Source organism: Macrobrachium nipponense, chromosome 1 (assembly GCF_015104395.2).
Source record: "Macrobrachium nipponense isolate FS-2020 chromosome 1, ASM1510439v2, whole genome shotgun sequence".
NCBI lineage: Eukaryota > Metazoa > Arthropoda > Malacostraca > Decapoda > Palaemonidae > Macrobrachium > Macrobrachium nipponense.
Window position 1 is genome coordinate 43,866,780 of NC_087200.1, and position 14,425 is coordinate 43,881,204.

The window sequence follows — 14,425 nt, forward strand, 5'->3', positions numbered from 1 at the left end:
CTGACGAAAGGAAAAGGGATGCAAGACACTGAAGGAGGGAGCACGGTGGAGGTGTGGGGGTGACAGACGAGAGGGGAGGGTGCGTGGGAGAGAGACACGGGGTAGGACAGAGCGCAGGGGAGGGGAAAGGGAGAGGGAGAAGGAGAGGGATGGGAGAGGGTGATGCATTGGGGACCCTGATGGGAGAAGGGAGAGGGGAAGGGGGTGAAGCAGTGATTCGCGTACCAGCAACCAACTTTAAGAAGAAAAAGCGCGAGTGTCTCAGACTTTCTCGTGGAAGACTTCGATGACGTAAAAATGTTGCGCATGGAGGGAGGGAGAGAGGGAGAGAGGGTAGGGGGTAGGGTGAGTGAGTGACTGAGTTTATTTCCTTTGCAAAACTAGGTCACTAATATTAAATACGCGCCTTATCCCTACCTTTCCCCCAGCCCGACTCCCCTTCATGACGACATGGGGGAACACCCGGCAACCTCCGTGCTCCCGCGCAAACACCAATATATAGGTCAGAGTCGAATGGAGATAAAAATAAGTTCTGCTGCTTCTTTTCTTTGAAGGATGACGTCATAATGGCCACTCGAGAATGTGATTCGACAGTGGAAGGCGAAATGGACTGAGCACAACATTTATTTACTAGGCGAACAAAAAACAAAAAAATATGTAACCAAGGCTTCACTTCACGGCGGTATCTCGATTTACAATTATAATTACCCTGATTAGATAACGCTCAATAAACTCAATACAGAATTTTAACAGCAATTTAGAACAACGCTATTCACCTTGGTCTTGATTCGACTCGACTTTGGGCTTTCATTTTGAAAAATAACAAGTATATAAATCTAAATGAACTATCAGAAAATCATGAAAGGAATGTCAATTAAAATTCATAGAGATAAAATAGAGAATTCCACTGAAAAATAACAAAGAAAATGAACATTTAAAAAACTAAAAAAAAAAAAACTGCCGGCTGACAGTAGCGCAACAATGGATTATGCAGCTTTCAACCTGATTAGCGAGACAGCAATGATCATTGTGCATTCCAAATAAAGGTAAAACAGTCTCGCCTCCATAAATCTTGAAAAAGAAGAAGAACGAAACCAGAGTAGTGCCAAGGACTGACGAAGGGGAACAGCTTTCAACCGGATCACGAAGTTCTGCACAAACACGACGACCGCCAGAAATTCCAAGGAAATACTCGTAAGGCAGCAGTTACAGTACTGCATCTAGAACCAAGATCAATTTGTATAGTACGACACTGCGTTACCTTCTCGTCATAAAGGGAATTACGTATGAATCAATATGTCAAGTTTCGTTGACCCGAATACGAAGCTATCTATGGAAATGTGTGTTTTAAAATAATGGCTCTGACAACTCATCAATTTATCATGTGTAACATATGGCACTGCCAGTACGGATTAATAAAACAACGACCACTAAATATTATCACCACCCCCCTCCCAATACACACACACACAGAAACTTATGGTTACTAAAACTGGCGTATAGGTTACTGACGCACGAGAGAGAGAGAGAGATAGAGAGAGAGAGAGAGAGAGAGAGAGGGGGGGGGGGGGGCACACAGCTGCCTTCACATAACAAATAAACTAGGAAAATCGTCATTAACAATAATGATTAAACGCATTTTCAAGCACGAAATCGGTTCGACTAAGTGTACAACAATTGTGACACCAATAAAAATACCATTTATATCTATGCCGCTGATATGAGTAGCACCTGCGCTTCAAACAGTCTGTCTCAGATCAACTGATACTAAAGCAGCGATAAGAGGTACAACCTGGACACAGACCTCGAATAAGCGCTACAGCCAGAGAGCCCCCCCCCCCCCCCCCCCACCACACACACACACACACACACACACACACACATCTCGGACTGGACATTGCAGCCATACGTATCCCCACTGACTAAGGGCCTTGTCCCAAAGTTTACCCTTCAGAGAACATGATTTCTACAAGAAGGAAGAGTTCCTTCAACTGAGGTCAGCTTCAGACATATTTATCTAATGTTATGGAGGGTATTTAAATAGCACTTTCTGCATACTTACAAGGATTAAAAATGTCAGTTAGGACCATCTACTGGGCACCCAAACTGAGATAGGAGGTAATCTTTGGTCCTTTGGTTTCATATAGGCCTATATGTGAATGGTAAGTGTTGTACATGATCAAAATTGGTTCACCGCTGCATCGCCAAGATACAAAATTTAACCAATATCCCACGTTATGGTACTTGGTTCAAAGGTTAATTGGGCAAAGCAAACACGAATCTTGAGCGAAAAGAGCAACCGAGAGCATCTAAAGACACAAATCATGAGCGAAAAGAGCAACAGGAAAACTGTAAAAAACCAATTAAAGCGAAAAAAACTACATAAAGAATGTAGAAACACGAACCAAGAGTGAGAAGAGCAACCCAAAAAATCTAAAGACACAATCAAGAGCGAGAAGAGCAAAGGAAAGTGTAAAAACTAAGATTTGTGGGTCGAACCTTAGAGCCATTAATGATTCTGAAGTTTTCAAGGAGTGGCTAAGATTGAGTTCAAGATGACTAATACGTTTGGGATGTTAGACATTGCCTAGCAAGCTCTGTACTTTGAATGATATCCATGATAAAGGAAAATATCTTTTTAAAATGCAAGACTGAAAAAGGGTCTGAATGCTAAAGGTTAGTGAGATCGCAGTTACAAAACGTATTCAGAAAGAGAGGAAATTGAGTATACTGAATAAGAGGAAATGGAAAGGAAAGCATCGCAAGAGAATGTTAGCGGGAAGTACATCAATAAAGCTACAACCTCAGGTAAACAAACAAAAAAAAGACAAACAATCGTCAAAATCAGAGACAACTGCAAACGGAACAGCAGTAACCAAAAAGAGTTTTACATAATACACGGATCTCATCCCCTGAAACATAGACCTATCGCAGCGGCATTCCTAGAGTCAACGGTACTTCATGGCCTTGAGAGAGAGAGAGAGAGAGAGAGAGAGAGAGAGAGAGAGAGAGAGAGAGAATTCCAGACGGTGAGTGGGGGAGGAATACCAGATGTGGGGGAGGAGACACTGAATACCATAACATTGTAGAGACAGAGAGACGGCGCTCCATCACTTGGTTAATTACATAACAGAAGGTGTTGGGGAACGCCTCCATCATTCAACCGATAATTGTTGACGCCAGAGAAAGGGGACGATTGATTTGGTGGTATTTATTCCCGCCAAAAACCACCGACGGTGACATAAGATGTCGGGACTGAGAGGGGGATGATTTCCGCCTCTTTCAATTCCGCTGACATGACATTGATAAAGCAGTATTTGATTATGTATATATATATATATATATATATATATATATATATATATATAATATATATATATATATATATATATATATCTATATATATATTATATATATATATATGATATATATATATATATATATATATATATATATATATATATATATATATATATATATAAGACAGAGATATGAGTAAAGCTACATATACCATATAAATAATAATAATAATTATAATGATAATATGCAGTAAGATCTTCATTAATACAGGTTTTATTGAATATAATGGCTATTTCAGCCGCGTTTATTTTGTATAGAAGCTTCTCGATTCTTCTTATTAGTGACTTTTCTTCTGTACTTAAATTGGCTATTAAAACGCCAGGTCTTCTGTCTTCACGAAGAGAACTAATTTAGGAAAATGCCTTCATGGCGAGAGCGAGTGCCCCGCGAGATTCAAGAGCACCACAGTCACAGCCAAGGCTGACGCACGACAGGCCCTGTCCCACTGCCCTCCACCTGGCAGGACACGCATCAAGAATTAGACAGAGCTTCCCAAGCACTCGTAAACAACGGGTCCTTTAGATAAGCTCATCAACCATAAGAGCAAGAAAGCTCTTGAGAAATGGTTTAAAAATGAAGACGTACCTGAAAAAGAAAAAGACACCATCACCTTCTGCTACAAGGCCTTTACGCACTCGAAGTACTGGGAGAAGGAGAACGCCATTAAGATCGTGATGAAAAATGTCACTCCCACCGAGGAAAGAAATAGATTCGAGCTTGTTGTATATTACAAGGATAAAAGAACTCTGGACATTGATAATGCGGAACAACCCCTCACTCCCGGCAGGAGACCCCCGGAAGCGTTCCAGTGTAGTATACCGATAGCAATGCCCTCCCTCAGTAGATGACCCCGAACATATATTGGCATGACTACTATGCGGCTCGCAAAGAGGATTTCATGTCATGTACAAGAGAATTGCGGGCCACTCTAGGAACAAGGGCCCGTGCTGGCACAAATATGAGGGCGCTATCAAGGACCATGTCCTCACCTGTCACAACGACGCTCCATCCCGTGACAGCATTATCAACAACAACCCCACCGTGGGCAATGCCCCAGACCCAAGAAGACTGCGCTGGCTGGAAGCCATCCTCATCCTTGACAAGAAGCCCTCTTTGAATACCACTCAAGAGGCCTTCCTGCTCCCTACTAGTGTACGGAGAAGCCTAAGCCAAGACGACATGGTATTATTACTAAATAATACCACACCAGATGCGACCATCGAACAAGACACCCCAGATCAAGAAACACCAGACTACACCAGGCATAAGTCACGCAACAGCAACCAGCCAATGACAATTCGGCAAGCTGTGATGTCATGCAACTGTTTCCTCTAACCAATCAGAATCCTGCACCGAGAGTCGCCCTTCCCTTATGACGGTCTGAGCGACTTCTGCAGCGGCCGCATAGGACCCATCTCTGACCTTGAGGCATCAGCCAATCAGAATTCGTCGCTAAGGATCCTTCTGGGTTTAAGGACGAAACGTTGCAAGAAGACGAAGAAGAAGACGAAGAAAAAATAAAGAGAGAGAGAGAGAGAGAGAGAGAGAGAGAGAGAGAGAGAGAGAGAGAGAGAGAGCAGCAGCAGCAGACGCCCTTAAGCAAGAGCAATCCAGAATGTGTAATTTCGTATCGATTAGACTTACGATCCAATTTGTATAATATATTCAATTTGTATAAATATTCAATTTGTATAATATATTCAATTTGAGTACAGAAGAAAAGTCAGTAATAAGAACAGAGAAACTTCTATACAAAATAAACGCGGCTGAAATAGCCATTATTTTCAATAATAATAATAATAATAATAATAATAATAATAATAATAATAATAATAATAATAATAATAATCTTTACCCTCCTATTTTATTCCGTTGAGATAACAGCAATAAGCGAGAATACTGTAAATATTCAAAACTTATGTACACTGAAATCAATCAATATACGTTGGATGAAGATATGAACAAAACTACAATAATAATATAATAATAATAAAACTACATATAAATTAAAATAAAAAATATAACAATGAAAAAAGCAACAGGAAACTTGTCAGACGTGAGCTGAAAGATTATGTTTGTTATTTTTCTTTTTGTAAGCAACAACTTGTCATGGTCATGACAATGATAACGGATGTTTAAATGGGTCAAGGTTATGGGAGTAACTCTGAAATATGTAGGTTACGGATATCAACATACGTTAGGCCTACGTGGCTGTTAGGCCTTCGAATTTAAAATAAAAATAACAACATTGCACATCAATTGTATTCAACCTAAATTTAGAGGCCAAGTTAATATGTGCATATATATATATATATATATATATATATATATATATATATATATATATATGTATATATATATATATATATATATATATATATATATATATAGGTGTATGTATTTATAATCTTCTGAAAGTAGTCAGTGAAAGAAAATAATAAATTTTAATAAGCCACTACTTCGGCCAATGCACACTGACTGACTGAAATATATACGTAAACATATGGAACTAGTAACATAATGCCCCATCTAGCTGAGCTACGATGAAGAAATGAGAAATAAGGTTGACGGTTTACAAAGAAGGGAGCTGCAAATGTGACCATTCATGAAGGCAAGGCTATAAGCTGGTCACTGTACCATAAAAATCTGAGGGGTTTCCTAAGGAAATATAGAAAATGGAGGTCTGGAGGGGATTACAGAACCACCTGATAGGAGAGAATACCTAAAAATCGGTATATTCACTTATTTAAACAAGATGGAAAAAACTGCCTAAAGTTCAATCCTACCGAGGAGCCGAGCATACATAGCGCATCCAACACACAAGTGCAGCATAAATAATCGATACAACTATGAGACCTGATGTCAAAGAAAAATAAGAAGGCATATGGAACACATATTTAGGTAACACTACACCGAGCAAGCAGACGAAGTAGAAGAAACCATAACAGAACCAAGACTAAGAAGTGAGAGACACCTTTCGGTTACTGCACAGTACTAAGAAAAGGGAGACATTTCTTTTGGTCACAGAACGCAGGGTAAGATGTGGAACACACTATTTGGTAACAACACAAGAGTACAACGAGGTGTAACAATTCTTATGATAGCAGACCGTCAGACACCCTTTATTAACAGAATGCACAAGTACAAGTGAGACAAATTTTGGATACAACGCCAGGAAGGTGTGGGACTCCTTTGGAATCGAAAAGAAAGAACAGAACGTGGGCGACACCTGGTAACAGTATCAAGTGTCAGATGTGGGAGACACCTTCTGGTAACAGTATCAAGTGTCAGATGTGGGAGACTTCTGTACAGTACCAATTGTCAGATGGTGGGCGAACACCTCTGGTAACAGTAAACATGTGTAAGATGGGTGGGGAGACACCTTCTGGTAAGCTTCATTCATCAAGTTCATAAGTGGTCAGATGTGGGAGACAACCTTCAGTTAGACAGTACAAGATGTCAGATGTTGGGCGACATCTTCTTGGTAAAACAGTAACAAGGTCAGATGTGGGCGACCTTCTTCTCGGGTAACAGTAACAAGTTCAGGTGGGCGACATCTTCTGGTAACAAGTGTCAGATGTGGGCGACTTCTTCAGGTAACAGTATCAAGTGTCAGATGTGGGCGACATCTTCTGGTAACAGTAACAAGTGTCAGATGTGGGCGACTTCTTCTTAACAGTAACAAGTGTCAGATGTGGGCGACACCTTCTGGTAACAGTATCAAGTGTCAGATGTGGGCGACACCTTCTGGTAACAGTATCAAGTGTCAGATGTGGGCGACACCTTCTGGTAACAGTAACAAGTGTCAGATGTGGGCGACTTCTATCTGGTAACAGTATAAGTGTCAGTGTGGGAGGGAAACACTTCTAGGTAACAGCATCAAGTGTCAGATGTGGGCGACACCTTCTGGTAACAGTATCAAGTGTCAGATGTGGGCGACACCTTCTGGTAACAGTAACAAGTGTAAGATGTGGGAGACACCTTCTGGTAACAGTATCAAGTGTCAGATGTGGGCGACACCTGTAACAGTAACAAGTGTAAGTTGTGAGAGACACCTTCTGGTAACAGTAACAAGTGTAAGATGTGGGAGACACCTTCTGGTAAGAGTTTCAAGTGTAAGATGTGGGAGACACCTTCTGGTAACAGTAACAAGTGTCAGATGTGGGAGGTACCTTCTGGTAACAGTTTCAAGTGTAAGATGTGGGAGACACCTTCTGGTAACGTAAAAAGTGTAAGATGCGGGCGACACCTTCTGGTAACAGTAACAAGTGTCAGATGTGGGAGACACCTTCTGGTAAGAGTTTCAAGTGTAAGATGTGGGAGGTACCTTCTGGTAACAGTTTCAAGTGTAATATGTGGGAGACACCTTCTGGTAACCGTAAAAAGTGTAAGATGCGGGCGACACCTTCTGGTAACAGTAACAAGTGTCAGATGTGGGAGACACCTTCTGGTAAGAGTTTCAAGTGTAAGATGTGGGAGGTACCTTCTGGTAACAGTTTCAAGTGTAATATGTGGGAGACACCTTCTGGTAACGTAAAAAGTGTAAGATGCGGGCGACACCTTCTGGTAACAGTAACAAGTGTCAGATGTGGGAGACACCTTCTGGTAAGAAAAAGTTTGTAAGATGCGGGGCGGAACACCTTCTGGGTAACAGTAACAAGTGTCAGGATGTGGGAAGACACCTTTTGGTAAGAGTTTCAAGGTAAGATGTGGGAGGTACCTTCTGGTAACAGTTTCAAGTGGTAATAATTATGTGGGAGACACCTTCTTGGTAACCGTTAAAAATGTAAGGGATGCGGGCGGACACCTTCTGGTAACAGTAACAAGTGTCAGATGTGGGAGACACCTTCTGGTAAGAGTTTCAAGTGTAAGATGTGGGAGGTACCTTCTGGTAACAGTTTCAAGTGTAAGATGTGGGAGACACCTTCTGGTAACAGTAACAAGTGTCAGATGTGGGAGGTACCTTCTGGTAACAGTTTCAAGTGTAAGATGTGGGAGACACCTTCAGGTAACAGTAACAAGTGTCAGATGTGGGAGGTACCTTCTGGTAACAGTTTCAAGTGTAAGATGTGGGAGACACCTTCTGGTAACCGTATAAAGTGTAAGATGTGGGCGACACCTTCTGGTAACAGTAACATGTGTAAGATGTGGGAGACGCCTTATGGGACACCTTCTGATAACCGTAACAAGTGTAAGATGCGGGAGATATCTTCTGGTAACAGTAACAAGTGTAAGTTGTGAGAGACACCTTTTGATGAAAAGAACACAAGAGTAAAAAGTGAGAAAACTTATGGTAACAGAATGAAGATTGCGAAGAGGGAGACAACCTTTGGTGAGACCACAAGAGTAAGTTGGAGACACCTTATGGCAAGAAATCTGAGATACGGTTTGGTATCATAACACAAAGGTAAGCAACTGGAGAAACCTTTAGGTAACAGAACACTACGATAAGAGCTGAGAGACATCTTTGGGTAACAGGGCACAAAAGAGAGGTGGGAGGCACTTTTTAGTAACAGAATACCCCAGTAAGAAGCGGTGGATATTTTTTGGTGACAGAACGCAAAAGTAAGAATTGGCAGAATGCAAAGGTAATTGGAACACAACTTTTGTTAAGAGAACGCGAGTAAGAAATGGGAGACACCTTTCGGTAACAAAACACAAAGGTAAGAATTGGGAGACACCTTTTATTATAGTAACAGAAACATGAACAAGCTGTGGAAGAGGAAATCTGTTGGGGTAACCCAACGTAGTAGAGTCAAAAGACTTGGCAGGACCCACCCACCGCTAACCGGTATCTTATCAGTTCAAACCTTTACTCCTCCGAGGCTGCATCATTATCATCATCATCTCCGCTCACCCTCGGTTCTCGTCACTATTCGAGCTTCGAATCCTTTCCACAGTTCAGAATTAACGTCAAAATATAGCTATTGTCTCCTTTAGTACAAAACTTGCATGATGTGTGACAAAGCAAAAGAAAAAGTGAATTAAGAAAAACGATGTGTGTGTGTGTGTGTGTGTGTGTGTGTGTGTGTGTGTACATACACACTTAATCTTCATTGATATGGAAGACTTGGTGTTGTTGATTGTTGCTGTAAGTATGGAAAAGAACAGAAATTGTGAGAACTGTGATCCTGTGAAATATATATATATATATATATATATATATATATATATATATATATATATATATATATATATATATATATATATATATATCCTCCTATCAATTAACAACAAAGTTGAAGTGAAAAAACACCTCAAATAATATGAACAATCAGTTCCGAACACCCGCCTTAATCACCCAGTTTCTCCCTCAGGACCCAATTAAGGCCACTGAACAAAAGATAATAGCGAGTCGAGTGTCGCTCCCTTTTCTTTCAACTCTCCTTTTCTCCTTCATTTAAAGAAAAATCACCCTTCAACCTATACAAGCTATCGGTATGAAGCTGGGAATACACGTCGTTAATCTCTCTCTCTCTCTCTCTCTCTCTCTCTCTCTTCTCTCTCTCTCTCTCGATCCTCTCTCGTCTCTCTCTCTCTCTCTCTCTCTCTCTCTCTCTCTATTGAATAACTTTACGCTTATCGTGTAAACATATCACAACCTGTGAGGCTAAACTTAAGTCAATAAAAAAATTAATAAAATCTAACCTATAATCATGAAAACTGCATCCCGCCCTTTCCTTAACCAAGAAGCCAACTGACAATTTTAGACCACAAAGCAATGAAATTTTATCCGAATTTAAATTTCATTAACATACAAATGCAACGTATGAACATCCAATTACTGATGAATATTCATAACGCGCAAAATCTCAACCTGATTAACAAACATGACGAAAGTGATTTATCAACTCTACATTTTAAGTGAAGGCTTATTTGAGATTAACACAATGCAAGGCTAAAATCATCAACACCCAGCCACGAAAGTGATTAATCGCGTCTACATTCTAAGAAAGGCAGTTTAAAAGAAAAAGGAAAAAACAACTAAAAATTAAACCAATGACATACAGGTCTAGAGTAAAGTTGCATGACTTCATCCGACCCGACATAACTTGCTGAGTACAAACTGAAGTCCAGCACGATCTGAAGGTATGTCAGTAATGGCAAAGATTGACAGATTATCTGTACAAGACATGCCCATCACACACAGAAAGAGAGAGAGGTTGGTTAATGGCCTTTAGGCCTTAAACACCCATTATCGTACATCATCAAATCTCTAGCAGGACCTTTGCCAAGACCAGAAGGGATCAATCACTAAGGCGAACACCAAGAACCTTTCCTCACCTTTTCTTGTCTCCGTGAAACAGGGACTCATGAACCTTTTTTCGGGTTAGACATGGCATTTCTATAACAGTAAGTACCCATAATCATTGTTTCCAGCCTGATTTTCGAATATCAATCAGTAACAGCATTCTTACAATAATTTTTCTATATCTACCTAAGAGATGAGTTCACAAAACATTTGGTTACTAACAACAGCAACCTAATTATTTTTTCTCAATGATCTATAACAGCATTCTGTGTATTTCTGTCAGTCTAACAGAATTCTACGAAAATCTGTCTGCTTACCTGGAATTTGTAATGACATTGACAACATTCTCATCAAGTTTGTTTCACTATCATATAACAAATAAAGGTGTCTTTCATCTTGTGACGTCGTATTATGGATAAGATAAAGCAATTATTACTACGTTCCAATTAATTGGCAACAGTTAAAATTATACGGCTGTATTTAAAGACCCTTACCTCATTAGTAGAGCTACTTTCTATTGATCAAGACGAAATTCGTTCCATTAAATCATCTGTGAAACACTTGGATAAAATGTACACTAAAATGGCCCAATAAGATATATATATCTATATATATATATATATATGTATATATTATATATAATATAATATATATATTATTAATATATTATATATATATATATATATATATATATTATATATATATATATATGAACAAAGTTACAGACAGCCGCGAAGGAAAATTTGAAACGCTGGAGATGCTAAGCACTTCGTCTTTTACCTAGACATGTCACAGCATCTCCAGTGTTTCAATTTTTCCTACGTGTGGCTGTAACTTTGTTCGTATAATCCTCACGTTTTTTATTTCTTGGTGATTTAAAATCATATATATATATATATATATATATATATATATATATATATATATATATATATATATATTATACACAATCAATTATGAAGTGAGAATATATAAAGAACAAAATATACAACTTTCTCCAATACTCTCGTTAACAGAAATCACCCGTAAAGTACCGGTTTCCGGAACCACCCTCCCCCATCTCATTTGGTGAAAAATCATACAAAAGAAACAGCTATAATCTAACGGTTGCATCGAAATACTTCAAGGAGAGAAAAAGTTACAAGGATTAGGATGTCTCAAAGACTTTTTAGTCTATCCAAGGAGATATCGTGTGGTCACTTATCTCTAGGAGCAGGTTTTAATGTTCATTTACAGTGTCCTAATGATTTTTCTAGCTTTCTTTCAACTCTTCCACAATGTTGTTGCTTACAACTTTTGGTAGCAGTTTATTTTATGTCACATATCCTGTATGTGAAGAAGTTCCCACAATGGGATGTGTTGTATCTCTTCAGATCTAGTTTTCATCTATTATTTCTTGTCTGGTTTTCGTTTAACATAAATAAGTTACTGTCTACTTTTCAGTATTTTGAATGTTTCTATTAGTTGTCCACGCAATCTTCGTGTTTCTAAGCCATGCATGTTCAGGCTCTCTAGTCGTCTTTGGTAACATATTTGCCTGATGGATGGAATTAACGTTGTGGCTCTTGCTTGTACCCCTTCTAATCTATCAATGTCCTTTCTTAGTGTTGGTGACCAAAACTGTGCTGCACAGTCAAGAGGAGGTCTAACTATTGATGTGTAGAGCTACAGCACCGTTTCCTTTTTTCTGTATTTGAACTGTCTCTTTATGCATCCCACTAGTTTCTGTGCCTTCTTTTCAGCTTTTTATGCATTGTTTTTGGATTTTAAGTCCTTGGTAATAATAACTCCAATGTCCTCTTCTTGTTCTTCACTATATGATTTCCAAGTAGTGTGTGTGTGTGTGTGTGTGTGTGTGTGTGTGTGTGTGAGTGAGAGAGAGAGAGAGAGAGAGAGAGCCGGTGGTATATAATCCTCCTCCCCGGTACGCTGCGGGATGATTACGTCAGCACATACGGGATTTCAGACCATCTTCCTAAAAGGGGGCAAAAATGCCCAAGATATTTCACCACTCTTTTTAGAAGGGGCAAAAATGCCCAAGATATCTCAGGTCCTCTTTCTAGAAGAGTAAAAATGCCCAAGGTATTTCACAACCTCTTCTAGAAGGAGGGGGGGGGGGGGGGGGGGGGGGGGGGGGGCAAAAATTCCCAAGATATTTCACAATCTCTTTCTAAAAGGGGGTAAAAATGCCCAAGATATTTCCCCACCTCTTTCTGGAAGGGGGAAAATGTCAAGATATTTCACCAACTTTTCACTGAAGTGGGCAAAATTGCCCAAGATATTTCACCACCTCTTTCTAGATGCCCAAAATATTTCACCAATTCTTTCTAGAAGGGGCAAAAATACCCAAGATATTTCACGACCTCTTTCTCGAGGGGGGCAAAAATGCCCAAGATATTGCAGGACCTCTTTCTCGATAGGGGCAAAAATGCCCAAGATATTTTAAAATCTCTTCATCTAAGAGGCAAAAATGCCCCAAAAATATTTCGTAGCCTTTTTTTCTCCAAGGAACAAAATTGCCAAAGATATTTCAGTAACTCCTCCTCGAAGCGGCAGAAATGCCCGAGATCTCCATTACTTACTTATTCACTTACTTTCTTACCACAGAGTTACCAAAAAGCAGGCAGTGGGCGCAGGAGTAGAACCAAGAGGATTTAGAAAGTAGGTCTTGGTATGGCTGGAAATAATTATCTTTTCTGGGAAAGGTTGAGAGAGAGAGAGAGAGAGAGAGAGAGAGAGAGAGAGAGAGAGAGAGAGAGAGAGAGAGAGAGAAATTGCTCCGTAATAAACAAACCCAGAGTCTAACGATCTCTGCTGGCAATCTTTTTGGTGGGTAGAGGAGGTAAGGATGGGCACATTCCCTACGAATAAGCTGCTGTGGAGGAGGAGGAGGAGGATGTTGCCCTTGAAACCAATCCTTCAGCCACGTTGTTGCTGCTTCTGCTTCTACTGTTGCTTTTGCTGAAGGTACTGTCTCCGATTCTTCTGAGAATATGACATATTCTAAACGTTACACACACACACAATTTGTATATAATACACATACATACTGAAAAACTTAATATTCTTATTACGTAACCATTCTCTCTCTCTCTCTCTCTCTCTCTCTCTCTCTCTCTCTATATATATAATATATATATATATATATATATATATATATATATATATATATATATATATATATATATATATATATATATATATATATATATATATATATACACGTATATATATAAATGACTTCATGCTCAGACATATAAATGTACTTTCAATGGGTATAAACACCATTCCTCATTATCAATATTCAATGCTCGTGATAAAATCAAAACACTAGGCACTTCCACAATTCAAACATAAGCAGTCAGTATAGAAAATTTCTGTTTTTAAAATATATTTGTGACCGTACTTGACAAATGAGAGAGAGAGAGAGAGAGAGAGAGAGAGAGAGTCGAACACGTGGGTTGACGGTACTCTGCTCGTTGTCAGGTAACGTGTACCAACTGTGAGACCCGAAGAACACGAGTTTCCACCGTAACAAAAGGCAACGAACGGTTCTCCGTCCACGAACACCGGTCCGTCCCCATATGCTAAAAAATCAATAGCCGATCACAAACACACTCGGTAGACGAGACCGCCTACCTACCTCGAAATCTGCATGTCTGGGAAGAGTTTCCGCGTTGTCGTTATAAACACGCGTTTTACACGTTGTACGTCCCGTGTGGCATGTTTAGTGACCAGGGGGTAAGTCTACTTGGGATTTATCTTTTTTAAGTCCACCGACAAGCGCACACACATGTATGTACTATGTCTCTT

The 14,425-nt window shown here is 39.6% G+C and overlaps 1 protein-coding gene across 7 annotated transcripts in view; it reads right to left on the bottom strand.

Moving 5' to 3' along the window:
* Positions 1-14,425, bottom strand: part of LOC135219289 (trithorax group protein osa-like) — a 475,370-nt gene that overhangs the window by 175,605 nt on the left and 285,340 nt on the right. The gene's annotated exons all lie outside the window — the stretch shown is intronic.